Below are 18,471 nucleotides of genomic sequence, written 5' to 3' on the forward strand. Positions count from 1 at the left end.
TGGGATAGGGCTGTATCTTGTGGCAATAAGAATTTGTAAAACCAATACAAACCCTACGGTTGTCTTTGCAGTAGTCACATTTTTATGATTCATAGACATTTATCCTTTAAACAGTTGGTTACAGACTTTTTGTAATCTGCACAATTGCACTTTACTGATGTTCGAGAAAGGGTTTTTTATTTAATATTTTCTACTGGATCAAATGACGATGAATTGGTGCTTAGCGGAGGATGATGTAATGGAAAGATAAATTCTATTTATGTTAACTGCTTTCAATGCATTTTAAGAGTTGTTTGTTTGTTGCTTGTAATTTTGAAGATGTTTTATACTGCTTTTTATGTTTTTGTCACTGGACATTGTATCCGATATGGCAATAAACAAATACATAACATATATAAATAAATACTGATAAAGGGATGAGGTTAGGGAGGAGAAAGAGGCGTTTAGTGGGGTAATGAAAGGGTTTAGGGTTGGTTGTTATCTACCCACACAGGAGTAAGAATGTGAGCTAGACGCAAAAATAGAGATATGAACTTAGGGTATGCAAGAAAGTATGGGATAGTATGTGACAGAGTGAGTGTGAGATATCCCTAATATTTATCTGTAGTCTGCTATCTTACTACCCCCTCAACACCTAGCTCTTTCTCTCTCTGACTTTATTTACTTCTCTCTGTATGTGTCTTTCTCTAGCTTTCCTCCCCAACTGCCTATCTGTCTGTTTTAATTTCTTCTTTCTCCCTCTCAATTCCATCATGCTCTTGTTCTCTTGAACTCTTTGTCGCTTTCTCTCTTTTTCTTTCTCATTCTCTCAGTATTTCTTTCTCTGTGGTTATGTCTCTTTCTCTTTCCTTTACACTTCATCCCCATGTCTCTTTCCCAGAACCTCTGCTTCTGTGTGCGGCTCTCTTGCTTTCTTTGTCTCTTCCTTTCTCTCTGTCTTTCTCTCTGTCTATTCCTCTCTGACTTTCTTTCTCTACATTTGTTATCTGTTCACGATGGTTTTTTAAAAACTTTTTTAGGGAATCACAACATTTATTTGAATATGGCAGTTACATTCCCTACCTAAGGTGTTGGTTTCGAAGTTGTGAACCTCTTTAAAGTTCTGACATTTGGTCACTAACTGAAATCTCCCACTCATCTGACTCACCTTCTCCACTGTCCTGCCGGCAGGCACCTTTCTAACTGTCTTCCCTTTAATGTGTATTTTTTTTTCACAGCACTAATGTCTCAATATGCTTTCCAATCGCAATTTTCAAGATGGCACAAAAATTTCTGGACCAGTCCTGAACCATCCTTTCACATTCATTAGAAAATTCAAATGTGATTGACAGGAAACATGATTTACAGATGTACTACTTTAAGGTATCAATATATACCATAATGTTAACTATTTCGAGCCCACCATGCCAATTTTTAAATTAACTGCTGAACACATTTACAGCAAACCAGCAAAATGATTCTTTCTGAGGAAAGGTCTACTTTCATGTCAAGTTTTCATAAATCCAGTCAGCAGTTTAAGCTGTAGCTTTAAGCCAAACTTTCTAAAACGCATAGTATAAAATGCTAAATCCACTATTAGCCAGCAATAAAACGGCAATCCCAGCTTAGGATACGCAATAGTGGAGAGTGTGTAGGCCATTGACCTTGTGCCCTGGAGTCTACAATCTAGCAGGGAGCAGAAAAGAAAGCAAATTAATCCTACGAAAACCTCTAAGGGTCCGCTTTGAGCATGAAAAATAAACCCTCATCTTAAATAGAATAGTACAGTGCAATGGCAAAGAGGGCCCTGTGCTGAATCCTGATGGTTTTGCATGTGTGCGAGGTGTTAAGGTGAAGGGGCTGTTCATTTGCGCCTCAATGACCAAACTTGCCCAAGAATCTTGACGCTGCACAAACAAAAACCGGGTTTGGATCAACCTCAGAATCCTGAGAGCTTCAATATGTCTTTCTGTGCCTTTACGGGCACAAACTGTTCTTAACCGAGACCGCCTTAATCATCTATATGCAGGGCAGGCAAACAAGAGATGAGCACTAGATTCCCTCGAGGTCTTGCACACTGGAAAGGTCAAGGGTGACTCAGAGGAAGCCGATCATTCAGCCATAAATGTTGTAAGCTGTAAGGTTCTGAACCGAAACTGTGTGTAGAGCTTCCAATAGGATCAGTAATGAGTTCTTGGTAAGTTTCATAGGGACCTGAAAGCTTGAACATAGTAAATTCTGCGGTCACTGAGCCCCTAATTAGGTGATTCTCTCTGTTCTGAGTGACCCAGTGCCAATATAGTTATTTTAGCTTCTCCTTGGAGGGGAAGCAGGTAGTAGGGAATGAGTCCCACGAGTCCGATAGCGCCAGAAATCACAATCATTTCCTGATGCCATTAAGCCACTCAATTTTATGGAATGAGTGTCACTCAATGAGTTCTTGTAGGGCGGTGACGTACGAGGCTAGTTCTGGTGTTGCTCTCAGTCTTCTCCAAAATAAAATTGGTGTTATGGTTGCTTAATCTGCTATATACCAACTCCCCATATTGAAATTAAGTGGATGCAGAGGGGTGCTTGATGGAAGCCTAACTAAGCTCCCCTGGAACTTGTTTTCCGTCTTGCTTATAGATGCTATAGTCCGAAAGCTGCACAATTCTGCCCCATAAAGGTCTGTCCCCACTGCCATTGCATCGTACAGTTGGAGTGCCTGGCAATAGGCTTAATGAATGATGCAAAGGGCTCTTTCAAAATGGCGCCCACAACTTGCTTGTGCTTCAGTGCTTCTCTGTCTATATGTGACCTCAGGCCCGGCTTTAGTACTGGTGGCGCCCTGTGCGACAATGTTTGTTGGCGCCCCCCCAATGGGCACCTAGCCATGGATTCCCTCACTACCACCATTTGACAATGCCCCCCAAGTCTCCATAACCAGTGCCTCTTAGATACCAGTTTAAGGTGTCAGAACACTTTACCTCACACATACATTGCACGGAGACAATCATACATGTGTAAATCAGTGATTAGTTCACGGCCATGTGCCTAGTTCACAAATCTTTAACAGGAAAGGGCCCTTCCATTAATCACTTAATTGTCCGTCCCTACCCTGCTAACAGACCCCTTAGCTCAGACGATCTTCACTTTGCAGCTGTTCCTAGGACTCGGAAAGCAAGATGTGGGGGTCGCCTGTTCTCCTACAACGCCCCTAAGTTCTGGAATACTCTCCCTCTTCAAATGCGCAAGGAATCTAATCACCTTGCCTTTCGTAGGATGTTAAAAAACCTGGCTATTTCCCTAGTTAGCTGGTTCTCTGCTGATTGCTGCTTTCAGCGCTGGGATGACACAGGGTAGCCATGCGCTTAATATATTTATTTTTCATTTTCATTTCATTTCATTTTCATTAGGAAATGTTACATAAGACAGAGGCTGACCAGGTGTAGGAGTCACATGTCATCCATACTGGAAGGCAGTATAGTTTGAGGTTCCGTGTGAGACGGGATGGCACTTTTTGAGTGGTGACGAACATGGACGAGTGTGGTATCTATGAACCGCAAATGACGAGTACAGTGGGTGTGCGAAGTTTCGCTATGCAGCCTTGTACGGTTCGTCTCATTTTTGTGTTCGTTCATTCGAACCCTCGGGTTCCATTTTAGATACAGCGTCCATCTTGTTTTCTTGCCCTCAAGTAGCCAGCGAACGGGCTTTTGTCCGCTTCGTGACCCTGGGACTGTCAAGATAGTATGAAGGACACGTGTTTCTTTGAGGTGACTTTTATGACGAGGGGAATGACACGAGTAAGGCAGATGGCCCCGCTCGAGGCTCATCTTGCCGCTCCGGTCTATTGTTTCAGTCACGCATACATTAGACACGAGGTCTTTGATCCCTCTATCGAGTTTCCTTTATTACCCTAACACTCTTTTCTAACCTGTTGTGCATCCTCGTTCTTTCCCTGCATTCTGTTTTTCGTCCTTCCTTAATGCGTTTATGGTTGGGAGGAAATGTGTTTATTGCGGAGGGAATATGTTTTTACAGTTGGGAACCGGCAAGACTGTTGTAATTATGTTCCGGCCTCCTGAAACATGAACGCGACCCTTTTTGAAGTTTATTGTGGGAACTGAGTTGTAACCTTTGTTCGCCATACTGCGCTATGGCAAAAACGCGTATAAAAGGAGCGACCCACTTCTATGAATTTGAAGCAGTCTCCGAGAACCTACACGCTGTGTACTTCTTGTGACTTCTGTATCCCTGCAGTAAATAAACGCTGATCTCTGACGTCACTGGAAGTGTCCCGTGTCTCTGTGTTTTGTACGCCAGAACAGGTAACCCACGAAGGTTTCAGGTGTTGTCCCCTGGCACCGCTGGGTCTAAGAAAACCCAGTCCTTCAGTTGGCGCCCAACGTGGGGCGACATCAACGGTACCGGTCCAAAGCCCGACGATCGTGAGGAACTTCGTGTGAAATCTCCGAGGGAAGGTGCACCCCGCTTCATCGATCCAGTTGTCGAAATAAGTGGCCCGACGTCCTTTCCGCGAAGATCCCCGCCTCCTGACGGCTGCGACGGACCGATGCCCTGACTGTCGACCTGTTTGGTGCCTGGCGTAGTCCTTTGTACGGCGAGACGATAGACGGGCCTTCCTGGTGACGCCATTGCTCTTTCTCAGTTAAGTATTTGTGGGTCGCTCCCAGTGTTGCTTTGTTGGTTGCATGGTTCCATTGCATTTGTGGTTCTTAGTTGTTGGTTCTTAGTTGTTGGGTTTATTTGACGATTGCAATTGCCAAAAACCGAGGGTCTTGCATTTTTTTGCGAGGACATCGTAATTCGATAGCCCTTGAAGTTTGTATACTCGGTTAGTGTGCACGATGCCTGGCCGTAGTACTTTGTTTGGGTTTCTCAAATGTTGCAGCATGGACTCCCGGCTGGAGGATTCCTGCCCGATACCTCCGGTTGGAACTCCGCTTTATGAGCTCTATAGTCGCCATGGCTTGGGTCCTATCGTATATAATGAATATTGGGTTCGCTATACTAAAAAGGATGGTGTCCTTAGTTGGCCACCTCATGGCAGTTTTGAGACTGCCATTTTAGATAACTTGGAAGCGAAATTGTTTAAAAAGAAAGCTAGGCCGGCCATGTTTGATTCCTTCCGGTTATGGCGGAAAGAGGCCAAGCAGAAAGAAATCAAACAGAACAAGAAACATAAACGAGAAGGTGTCATCACGGTGATGCGCAATGCAGAACAGTATCAGTTAGACAGAAACGAAAAGGAGCAAGAAGTTAGTGCTCGGCTTCACCATATGTCGGTGGACAAATGTTATCCGACGCTACCTTCTACGATCGATAAGACAGGAGAAGAATCGGTGGAAGATTCGCTTTTGTCTTATCTGATGAAATCGCCACCTCCTTATGCTCCTGATGTTATGGGTTTTGTTAATCCCCCTCTTCCTCAACCTGCTGTTTTGGCGGCTGCTGGTCAGCCCGCCGTTCCTCCTGTACTCCCGAATCCCCTTGGGCCACAGATCGTACATCCCCTTGGTCCGGTTTCTCTCCCTATTGCGCCTTTCCCAGTACCTCCTCAGTCTGTTGTTCCCGCTACTCCTGCTGTTGCATCTACCTCTACTGTTTCTGCCCCTATGGCTGTTACACCTTCGTCTTCTTCCTCTTCCCCTTCTGTTCGTAGCCGTCTCTTGACTGCTGTTGCTTCTCTTTATTCTCCGTTCTTTGGGCCGATACTTGGCTCGACTCTTTCGGATGTTGCTCAAAGACGTAGTCAGCTTCCTGATGATAGGGAACGTGAATCATTGGTAAAAACGGCGCGCAGATGGATTCGCAACCCTGTTAGGTACACCCCACGTGTGGTGTTCGAAACATTTTCTCAGTTCAATGCGCCCACGCAACGATTTGTGTTCGAAGAATTGTGTAAGTCATTAAAAGAGGAGTGGGATGATGATATGGCTGATGATATGCCACCTGAGGTTCCCGAGCTACAGCTCCGGTTTGCCACGGGTGTCATTGTAGGTGATAAAGTCCGCGAGGCTTTAGAACGTTTGTTATCCTTTCGATGTACAGTGCAACCACGCGCACTGTTTAAGGACGCGACCACGGAATGGATGGCACAACCTGGTCAGTATCCAATGCGAGAAGTTCCCCCAGTATGGATGCCAGGCGATGCTGCTGCTAACCCTCCTGTCCAACCGCATTTCCAGAGAGTGTGGATACACCTCCCTTGGAAGCGGTCGGAAGTTTTGCAAGTGAAACAATCCCTACCTGATCCTCGTAAGAACCCTGCGGGTTATTATAAGGAGCTGTCCCAATTGGTGGATGCTACAGTTATGAACCTAGCCGATATCGATATGTTGTTCGGTAATGTGGTGCCTCAGCCGGTTTGGGCGAAAATCCGTCATGAAAATCATGTAGCCGAGTTAGGCGGTGACTGGGCTGCCCTTACAGCGGCGGATGCCCGGCAGGTCGGTGGGGCTAAACCTGAACAGGTTATTGCGGCCTTGCCTCAGAGGATTATTACCCTCATGAAGACGCTTATGCCAGCGATGCGCGTCAATTGGGACAAACTATCAGCATGCAGGCAAAAGAAGGATGAAAGTGTGTCCGACTTCTTTACTAGGTTCGAAGAGGCGTTCCTTGACCATAGTGGTCAGGATATGGGTTCTGAGGGTGGTCAACGGTTGTTCGTTGACAAATTTGTGTCGAATTTGTTGCCCGACTTGAGCAACAAGTTGAAGAATTCTGAGAGCGCGTGGGCTGTTTCTACCACTGCCCAAATATTGGCTACGGCCCAATATTATGAGAATAGAGAAAAAGAGGAAAGTGAGCGTGCAGACAAGAAAACTAAGGATCTCAAAACTAAGGTCTTGTTGCAGCAAGCTTATCCTCCGCGTTCGAATTTTAGTGATGCGCAGCAGCCCAACAGATCGCAACCACAGTTTTCTAAACCACAGCAGCGCAATACTTCGCCTGCGCCCCGCAATGTGCTGAGACATAATCAGTGCGCATATTGTCGTGGGGAAGGTCATTTTAAGGTCGATTGTCCGGTTTTACGTGATAGGGCTAATGGTGTGTCGGCTCGGGGAGGACGTGGTGGTCCTCCACAGACTTCTCGTGGTAGAGGTCGTGGAGTTACCCAGAACCAGACCGAACGTTTTTCGACGTTTTCGGATTCGCAGAATTGTTTCGATCGACGCGAATCATCGTCTGATCGGTCTGCACAGTATCATGTAGACGATCATTATGTTGAGTGTGATGTTGATGCGGATGGTATCTACTAGGACAGCCGTAGACAAAGGAGGGGAGAAGTATCAGTTCCGGTTGATCAGAAAGGGCCCTATGTTGCAGTAGCCACTTTGGGCGTTGTTGAGCCTTTTTTGTTGGACACTGGTGCAGCGAAAAGTTCCATCATGCATTCTAAACTCCCTGGCGCGCCTTTGTCTGGCTTAACGAATATCTCCGTTGGATTTTCTGGCGCCCCTGTTAGCAATCCGGTCTCCAGCCCTTTGCCCCTTACGATTGGGTCTCATGAGTTGGAAGCTCCTTTGATTTTGACCACTGGTTGTGGTGAGAATCTTTTGGGCTTAGATCTGTTGAAGAGGCTACATGCGACTCTGTACTGTTCTCCTACGGGTGTGGAGCTTACGTTGGGTAAGAACGTGATTTCCCCTATGTATTTGTCGATCGACAAACTCCCCCCGGAATTGAGGTCTCTTCCAGATTCCTTGTGGGCAACAGGTCCCAATGATGTGGGCCTGTTGGATATACCACCTTATGTTGTCCAACTAAAAGTGGGTGCGCGGTTACCACGTATACCTCAGTATCGTATCTCCCTTGATGGCGAACGGGCACTGTTAGCGATCATTTACGATCTGATCGGCAAAGATGTTATTGAGGAGACACGAGGTAATGTGTGCAATAGTCCCGTGTTGCCTATTCTGAAACGAACGGATCCCTCCAAGCCCCCCGTGTATCGTTTAGTTATCGATTTGCGGGAGGTAAACAAAGTTGTTGTTCCACAGTTTCCCGTGGTGCCAGACATTACAGCTTTACTGACTCTGATTCCAGCTACGGCATCATGGTTCTCGGTTATCGATCTGAAAAATGCGTTCTTCAGTATTCCGATTGCTGTAGGAAGCAGAGATTTGTTTGGTTTCTCATTAGGTGGGCGTAGCTTCAGATTCAAACGCGCTCCACAGGGCTACTGTGAGAGTCCATCAATCTACAGCCAAGCTCTTAAAAGTCAACTTGATGCGTTTGTGTTACCGGCTGGTGCAGCCTTGATTCAGTACGTTGATGATCTGTTAATTGCTGCTGACACTGAACAGCTCTGTAAAGTCGCTACAGTGTCTTTGTTACAGCACCTTTGCGACTTACATCATAAAGTGTCACCTTCCAAACTACAATATTGTTGTCAAGAAGTAACCTACCTCGGTCACTTATTGTCAAAGGCGGGAAGAAGGTTGACCCCTGAAAGAATTGCAGCAATTGCTCGAATGACTGTGCCGACAACTCAGAGAGATGTGCGTGCCTTTTTAGGGATCACGTCGTATTGCAGACAGTGGATCCCGAATTTTTCACTGTTAGCGAAACCATTGGTAGCTCTCACGTGCAAGGACGTTTCGACTCCTTTGCCTTGGACGGAGGAATGTCAGAAAAGTTTTTCTGAACTACGTGATGCACTGTGTTCGGCTCCTGTGTTAGGTACTCCTGATTACAGTAAGCCTTTCACATTATACGTCCATGAGAGAGATGGTTGTGCGTTGAGTGTCCTAACGCAACAATTTGGTGATAAGCAGCGTCCGTGTGCATATTTTTCCTCGACCTTAGACCCGGTAGCTAGAGCGTTGCCAAGTTGCTTGAGGGCGACGGCGGCAGCTGCGGCGTCTATTCGGCAGTCCGCAGGTTTGGTCATGGACAATATGCTCATAGTAATGGTTCCGCATGCAGTCGATACGCTCTTGAATCGGACGAAGACTCAACATCTAACGAGTGCACGGTTGTCTGGGTATGAGCTTACCCTTTTGGCAAGTCATATTCAGATTAAGCGCTGTAATGTACTGAATCCGGCGACATTGTTGCCGATTAATATAGAAGCAGATAATGTGCTGCCCCATGATTGTTATTTACGAACTGAGGAAGAAACAAAAGGTCGTGTGGACCTGAAAAACACTCCCTTGTTAAATCCCGATGGTACTTTGTATGTGGATGGCTCCTGCTTTAAGTTGCCGAATGGTGATGTGACGACTGCGTATGCTGTGGTGACATTGAACACGGTTGTGGAAACTGCGAGATTGAACCAGAATTCAGCACAAGCGGCAGAATTAATTGCATTAACGAGAGCGTGTGTTCTGTCGAAAGGAAAGCGTGTGAATGTGTTTACCGACAGTCAGTATGCGTTTGGTGTTGCGCACAACTTTGGAAGATTGTGGAGAGAGAGAGGATTTATGACATCGCATGGTACGAAGATTCAACACGGACAACTAGTGAATGATCTTTTGGATGCACTTACATTGCCTAAACAAGTGGCGATCGTCAAATGTAGTGCGCACCGGAAAGTGACGGATGATGTTGGTCGTGGTAATGCATTTGCGGATGAGATTGCTAAAGAAACGGCTAAGAATCTTGCGACCCGAATGTATGTTACGAGTTCAGTGAGATGGCCGGAAGAGACTGGTATGTGTGAAAATACTGTCGAGAGTGTGAAAGAAATTCAGAATGGAGCTACTGAAGCTGAAAAGACCAAGTGGAAAGAAAGTGCAGGAAAATTGGATATGCATGGATGTTGGGTTGATCTGACGGAATGTCAGAGATGGATGCTTCCAGATGCATACGTGTTAGCTGTTGTGACGATGGCTCATGGGTTATCACATATCAGTGCGAAAGGAATATGCAAGTTCTTGTCCCCTGTGTGGAGGAATGATGGTATTGCTAAGTGTGCCGAACGAGTGGTTAAGAATTGTATGGTGTGTTTGATGCACAATCCTGGAAAAGGCACCCCCACTCCACCTGGTCATTTCGCTCCTCCTACCTGTCCCTTTGAGGTTATCCAGTTAGACTTCATCCATATGGAGAGATGCAATAACCTGAAGTATGTTTTGGTTGTGGTGTGTGCGTTCTCCAGATGGATCGAGGCCTATCCTCTTAAGGATAATACTGCCATGTCCACAGCGAAAATCTTGCTGAAGGAATACTTCCCTAGGTATGGAATGCCGCGGATTGTGTGGTCGGATAATGGAAGTGAGTTTGTGGGAAGTGTAATGCAGAGTGTGTGTAAGGGCCTTGGAATAAAGCAGAAATTCCACAGTGCCAACCATCCTCAGGCAGCGGGTTTGGTTGAAGGGTACAATGGTACCCTGAAGCTGAAACTCGCTAAGATCCAGGCTTCGACTGGTCTGTCATGGCCTGATGCCTTGCCTCTGGCTCTCCTATCGACCAGAGCAACTGTACACTCTCGAGTAGGGCTCAGCCCATATGAGATTGTGTTCGGTCGCCCTGCAAATATTTGGGGAGTCCCGAGACCTAGGGCTTTTGATAGTCTTGAATATCCAATGTTGATCGATTATTTGTATGATTTGACCACTAAACTACGATTAATTCATCAACAGGTCTTTGAAGCTCTACCGGCGCAGACAGAGGGTCCTGGACATCAGCTCCGGCCAGGTGACTGGGTAGTCACCCGCAATTTCGGTCGGAAGCGTAATCTGGAGCCAAGATTTGTTGGACCCCACTTAGTCCTATTGACGACGAGGACAGCGGTACGACTGGAGGGCCGGAAACATTGGGTCCACGCCAGTCATACAAAGAAGGTACCGATCCCCTTACCAACTGACGGTTGGGTGAGAACTGGGATTTCGGCCGAAGAGACTGAAACTCCCTCGCGTTTCGTGCCGTTCAGCGACGCTCAACTTGTGGAGGATTCGTCATTGCCCTATCCACAAGTGGAGTCATCAGTAGTAGAAAACCCAAGGTCCGACTCGTCATCTGCTTCATTGAACACTGCTGCGCCATCTGAACAATTGTTCGTAGAACAAACTCAACCTGGAAGAAGTCGATACTTTCTTCGTTCAAGGACTTCAAGGACCAATAAACATTGATAGTATAGTGGTTTTGACGTTACGAATGTTATGAACAATTACATCCTTTCTTTTTAAGTTTTTTGTGTGTTTTCCACTGCTAAGAGACTTGTAATAAATTTGAACCTCTCCATCCGGGTTACCGTAGGGCCGTGCGAGTACTTCTTTCTGTTTAGCAGGTTTCTGACGCTAGGTTGGTTACTTTTGTCGATTCCTGGGAACTCCTGGGAATTGATAATCGCTGCTCAGAACAAAGTGCGTCAAGAACGTCACGGACGGTTTGTAGAGGATGGCATTCTTTAAGCTGGTGGAAGAAGAAGGGGTGTTGATACAGAGATCAGAGTTATGGAGGGTCGTGCGAACAAAATGTTTTCTGTTTCAGGTGTTTTTGTTATTCCTAACTGTATCTATGTTATTGGTGGGCGGAGTGTATTTTGGGGTATCGAAATTCTTGCTTTCTGTTTCGCCTACCTCCCCTCCTAACCTAAGTTCCCGCACTACTGTTTCCCCACATTCTTTTCATCCTTTGCCTCAACACGAACAGGTTAGACGTGCGGAATTCAGGAATAATTCTTTTGTCCAACTCCTACATCAGCATCAGTTAGTGGTGAATACTACAAATTGTTGGGTATGTGGTTTAATGCCACACACCATGGATAGGGGTATTCCATATTTGGTCCTTCCGTACAGTTCCCAGGGTTCAGCTCGAGCATTTCAAACCATGTTTCGCAGTGCACTAGACTCTTACCCTAGTCGAGAGCCACGATCTGTCAAGTCCGGTCCTGGTCCGTACCACAAGCCTCTGGCGATAGCCATAGCAGATCTGGACAGAGATATCTTCGATGTATCACTCATTCCAGACGAAGAAGTACAGGCTTATAAGGATCTGAGTGAGGCTGAGTATGGTACGTCAGTGGGGGATAGACAGTTGAAGAGCTCGTCCCCTATATGGATTGTACCGCACCTTGGTAATTTCTGTTTGCAAGGTTTGGGTCGAAATCCGAGAGCACAACTTGGGAACAGTGCTTGCACTGAGACGTATGTCCTACCGATGCTCTCTTCCCCTGTTTTTCTGACCGCCAAGGGCACCTATTTTGTGTGTTATGAGCGCGCATATACATGGTTACCCCGCGACTTCTCGGGTACCTGTTATATTGCGAATCTCTTACCTCCGACCTTCACAGTTGCTTTTGACTATCACAAAACCAGAGTCGTGAGAGGCGTAATCAGCAAAGAGGATACTGCTGGTCAAGAAGCAGGAGATTTCTTTAAGGGTTTCCTGCCGTTTTGGGGACCTATGGTTAATAGTAGGAACCTAAGACAGTTGACCCGTGTGGTGGAATCGACCGCTAATATTACTGCTAACGCCCTTGGTAATCTAACAGCGGAACTACAGGCGGATAGACTCATGACGTTGCAGAACCGTATGGTTCTAGACGTTGTTCTTGCAGATCGAGGGGGTGTGTGTAAAATTATCCATTCGAGTTGTTGCATTTTCATCCCTGACAATGCTCCGACTGTGTATCAAGCCATCTCACAGTTGCATAAGATTTCCGAGTCCATACACGTGGACGAAGGTAATTGGACGCTTCTAGGATGGTTTTGGGGCCTGATGTCAACTTGGGGTTGGAATATTCTGATGATTGTAGGGGCTGTTGTAGCGTTTCTGTTCACGTGTTGTCTTTGTGTTCAGTGTGGTCCTGCCTTATGTGGCCAATGTGCTGCGACGTGTATAAGGCGGCCATCTGCTACCAAGGAGACATTGATGGATAGAATAATGTTTCAGCAGCATCTGAACGATCTGATGAATATCGATATAGATTCTGATCTAGACTAGTGCTTGCCTACATGAGGGCAAAAGGAGCGTCTGAGGTTCCGTGTGAGACGGGATGGCACTTTTTGAGTGGTGACGAACATGGACGAGTGTGGTATCTATGAACCGCAAATGACGAGTACAGTGGGTGTGCGAAGTTTCGCTATGCAGCCTTGTACGGTTCGTCTCATTTTTGTGTTCGTTCATTCGAACCCTCGGGTTCCATTTTAGATACAGCGTCCATCTTGTTTTCTTGCCCTCAAGTAGCCAGCGAACGGGCTTTTGTCCGCTTCGTGACCCTGGGACTGTCAAGATAGTATGAAGGACACGTGTTTCTTTGAGGTGACTTTTATGACGAGGGGAATGACACGAGTAAGGCAGATGGCCCCGCTCGAGGCTCATCTTGCCGCTCCGGTCTATTGTTTCAGTCACGCATACATTAGACACGAGGTCTTTGATCCCTCTATCGAGTTTCCTTTATTACCCTAACACTCTTTTCTAACCTGTTGTGCATCCTCGTTCTTTCCCTGCATTCTGTTTTTCGTCCTTCCTTAATGCGTTTATGGTTGGGAGGAAATGTGTTTATTGCGGAGGGAATATGTTTTTACAGTTGGGAACCGGCAAGACTGTTGTAATTATGTTCCGGCCTCCTGAAACATGAACGCGACCCTTTTTGAAGTTTATTGTGGGAACTGAGTTGTAACCTTTGTTCGCCATACTGCGCTATGGCAAAAACGCGTATAAAAGGAGCGACCCACTTCTATGAATTTGAAGCAGTCTCCGAGAACCTACACGCTGTGTACTTCTTGTGACTTCTGTATCCCTGCAGTAAATAAACGCTGATCTCTGACGTCACTGGAAGTGTCCCGTGTCTCTGTGTTTTGTACGCCAGAACAGGTAACCCACGAAGGTTTCAGGTGTTGTCCCCTGGCACCGCTGGGTCTAAGAAAACCCAGTCCTTCAAGTTGGTCTGGAAAAGCACAAATTCAGAATTAAAAATTAAAAATGTAACACCATTGTTAACAGGTTTTCTTCAATAATAAGAATTGATTTCTACCCAAATGAACCCTTTTGGCAATATTAGGATATGGAAAGACTGGGCAAAAAACATGTAGCTGTAATATATTCCTTGCAGTTTGCAGGCAGCTCTTTGACGACAGTAATAGTTCACTGCTCTATATTAGGATTTAACTTTTATAATACAAGTAACAAAAGGATCTCTCTGACAAAAGTGATAACCCATTGACCTATTTAAAGTGTATGCACTTTGTGATCTGAATGGGACACGTTCTTAGCAGCAGGCATATTAACCTTCTGTGCTATGTGTCAAAACATCCTCTACCAGACAAAGCTCAAGTCTCTCGGCAAGAAGAACATTAATCACTTGAGTTATCATGAGATTTTTATTTATGCTTGAAAATTGCTGGGTCAAGGAATGTGGTATCTGGGCCTTTAAAACAATAAACATGGCGCCCACACCCCTGGTCAGCGCCTGGTGCGGTGGCACTGACCGCACCGCCCTAGAGCCCTGTGTGACCTCCACAAGAACTGGGGTGTGAGCCTGATGCCAAAATAATCAAAGGCCTCCACTCACTCTATCTCTATGTCCAAGGGACATCTTCCCCTTGAAGGATTTACTGTGTCTAATGGTCATAAACTTTCATTCAGATATGGTCAAAGGTGCTGAAGTTGTAGAAAAATCAATAATTCCTTTTCAGTGGAAAGTGCATGTAAACCATAACTACACAGCAGTGACCACCACCACAGGCAGAAAAATCTAATTTGGCCATAGGTAGCAGGAGTTGGCCACCACAACTAGCACCCAACCGACATGTACCCTCATTGTGCAATGTGATTTATGGTTTGCAATGCTGCAGCATAAATTATGTATTGCAGAGATAAGTATAATTTGTGAAGTTCATGGTTTTGCACTTTTATTCATAACTGTACTATACCTGTGGTATATTAAGTAATTTCAGAGGTTTTTGTAAACATAACTGGAGGTATTATAATAAAAGCTAATCATAACTTCCCCTTAACCATATTTTTTCATTGAATTCGTTGATCATATAATACATCTAACTTCTACGAAAGTATAACCTACCCACGAGGGTGGCCAAGCTCCTCTGCACACGGCTACCACAAGCAGCCACAGGCAGCTGTGCAGGGCCTAAGACTTAATAGAGACAATATATTTGACAGATTTTTGTTAGTAGTTGGAAAAACAATTTTTAGAGGGTTGTATTGTTTTTTTGTCATTGCTACTTTTTATGTTATAACATTCACTCATTTTTAATGATTGTACTTGTAATATTCTTCCCCCCCCCCCTAATTTGTGGATTGTGCTCACCACAACATACATTGGGCTTGCTCTCCCTATAGTGTAGTGCAAATATTTTGAGGTGCTCATTGCTTTCTTCCTCAATATCATCCTTTTGCACCTCTAGTGATACATTTTGGAGAGATTGGACATCCAGTCATTTTTCAGTCAAGCTCTTTCGCTGCACCTTACATACTCTCTCACAAGCTCACATTGGAGATACATGGTTGACATATCAAAGGAATGCAGTTGTCTCTGTTCTTTGTTGAGCTTCTGGTCACAAAACCTTTTCTCACATGGAAGATAGCTGAAGAATTCCCAAACAATGGAAATCCTGGTTTTCTTCTCAGATTTCAGTGCCTCCCAAGTGCAGATCAACTCTTGATTTTCAGATGCAGAAACCGAAGCACATAGAGAAGATGGCCCTGCAAGCTCATTCTCAGTACTGTTCACCATTGCTTATGGTGGGGCAAAAGTAGTCACACAAAATCACAACTTCTCAGGCCTCTTGATCCTCACTAAATGGTAGTGTTCTTCCTGTTACTATGGGGCAGGCACTTTTTGATGTTGTGAGAGGTTACCTGAGCTCTCAGCCAATGGAAAGGTTAGCGTGGTATTTCAAATGCAGGACCTCTGCTTGACTAAATAGGAAGTCCTTTTCTTATTGCAATGTGCCACACAGAGCAGAGTTCAAGTCCTCAAATCCGGTGCATTTTTAAAAAGTGTAGTTTATCATGAACAGCCTCCTAAAATAAAACCTAAGGTTGTGGCACACATATAAGGGGATTATTTCATATGGCTAATGCTGGATTCATTATGCAGAGTCTGTGATCCATTACCCGCAGTCTTGCTGTCAAGACCTTGCACCTAGAAGAGGGGTTGAATGCGAGTCCACAAGTGTCATAGTCTGTGGTCTCAGCACTGAGAAAGCAGACAAGAGATAGTGAACCTAAGGATCTAGACCGTTCTGGTTCTGTGCACCCTACATGGAGTTTGCAGACCCAGAGAAACACACACTTTTTAAATGTATTGTTATAAATACTTTGAGGTCATAAGCATTGCATCTGGTGAGTGTAATGTGGTTTGCATGGGCGGCTGTGAGTTAGGGTTGTGGAAGCTACCTATAAATAGGGAACTTCAAGGGTTTTGTGCTTAATTTTATAACTATAACTACAATGTAATGTTTTAAGTGATTTTAAGAATTTCTTTAGTATGCAAAAAGGTTTTATGATCAAAACCACACATAACGTGATATTAACAGTATTTTTCTTATATGAAAAGGTAAAGTGCTTTACTTGTTGTTGTGTGGGTATATGTGGTGGGTGCTTGTGGGTTTGTGGCAAATCATAATGCCTCTGTAAGCTACCCCCATTCTTCATGGCCTTCATCTTTGTGTAGATGGTGTTGAATGCGTGGTCTGCCTGCAATTCATGCCCTGCTCGTATTTATTCTCCAGTTAACCACCGCCGCACATAGCTTTTGCTCCGTTGTAACAAGGATTTGCTGCAAGCCAGCAACCTCTCAAGCAACTAACTGGCAGAAGCATGTGCAGTTTACAAATTAAACCCAATTCTAGCAGCTCAACTTTCATACAAATCTGTCAACTTGAGCCAAAATTATTAGCAAATCAAAGCTTTTTTAATCCCCTTTAAATGTACCCCCTATTTGTAGATCCACATGAAAACTGGGTTCCCTGAATGAGTTTAACTTGACATTCCAACAGAAAACTAAACATGTGAAGAATTGTGTGTGTATTTGCCAATGGTTTGCAACTGAATTAGCAAATGAACCCTTCTTTTTATTCCCTTAACCAGCTCTCTTTTGACAGAGCTGCGCAAAGCTCAGCATATCAGAAGTAAGTTAAACAAAATAAGTGTCTGCCAAATTTCTTTTTGATCTATGAAATGGTGCCAAAGTTATTAGTCAATGATGGACCTAGCCTTCTTTGCAAGGTTACCCCCAAATTTTTGTCTCACTCTACTATTTTTCTGATCCTCTTTAAGTTGACTTTAGGACTTTGGGCAAGTTACCCCTGCAAATCAGTGCTAAAGTGCATGTGCTCTATCCTCTGAGGCATGGTATGACTGGTTTACATCAGTTTGGCATATTTAACTTACTTGTAAGCCCCTTTTATAGCGGTATCCCATATATCCAGGGCCTGTAAATTAAATGCTATTAGTGGGCCTGCAGTGCTGCTTGCGCCACACACAGAAGTAGCCTTTCAACCCTGTCCCTGGCCTGCTACTGCAGGGCCTGCGTGTGCAGCTTACTGACTCATTGATTTAGCATTGAAAGTTACTTGCCAGGCCTGAAACTCCCCCTTTACTACATATAGGTCACACATTAGGTAGGTCCTAGGCAGCCCTATGGACAGGGTACTGTGAACATTAAAGGTAGGACATGTGCCTTTATTGTGTAGCATGTCCTATTTAGTCCCTACTGTGAGGCCTACTCTTCTCATAGACTAGCATTGGGAATTCTCGTATATATGTTTAAGTAGTTATCCCTGGTCTGAAGGGAGTAGCACTGCCATATTTGGTATGTTTAGAATGGTAGTGTTAAATCCTGCTTACTGATGTAGATAGATTACTTTATTACTATTTTAGAAATGCCAGTTTTTAGAAAGATTCAATTTCTCTGTTCTTATAACTCTATGTGCTTTGCAGCCTCACTCCTATTTTGTGTATAGGTACTGGGGCTCTGACCCCATGTCTTAAGACACTGTGTGATACTTGTAATCAGACACTATTGGCTCTACATACTGCACCGGAGGATTGATGGGCTACCGGGAAGACAACTACTTGGACTAGGCTTTGTTGTGCTGACCTGTTGGCCTGCTTGGCTGCTAGAGAGACTGCCACCTTGCTGAGGAAACCACTGTGCTGGCCTACTGCCTGCCTCCCTGCTATTGTGCCCCAGTTGTTCTCCAGGGGTGGGTGATTTGCTACCCCCACCCCAGTTCATGTGGAAGCCTGGGGATTTCTTCCTGTTGGTCCTAACCTGGGCCAAGGAAGAAATGCGTGATGAGTGCTCCTTTATGCCCCTCTTCTGTTCACATAGCGCATGAGGAGCACTCCCTCTTCTCATGCTAGTTCTGCCACTAGTGCCTAGGGAGCGCCCGTCCTACAGTGTTGGAAACTCAGTGTGTTTTGAGTGCTTTTCACTGAGAGGTGTGTGGGGAGATCTTTGGTTTCATTACCAGGAGCGCATATTGAGCCCCTTCCATTCTACAGGGAACAACACAGGGTTTCCTTCAGTGTGCCCCTGCCGGGGAAATATCAAAATGGTACCAT

This window comes from Triturus cristatus, chromosome 4_1, assembly GCF_964204655.1.
Source record: "Triturus cristatus chromosome 4_1, aTriCri1.1, whole genome shotgun sequence".
In the NCBI taxonomy this organism is placed as follows: domain Eukaryota; kingdom Metazoa; phylum Chordata; class Amphibia; order Caudata; family Salamandridae; genus Triturus; species Triturus cristatus.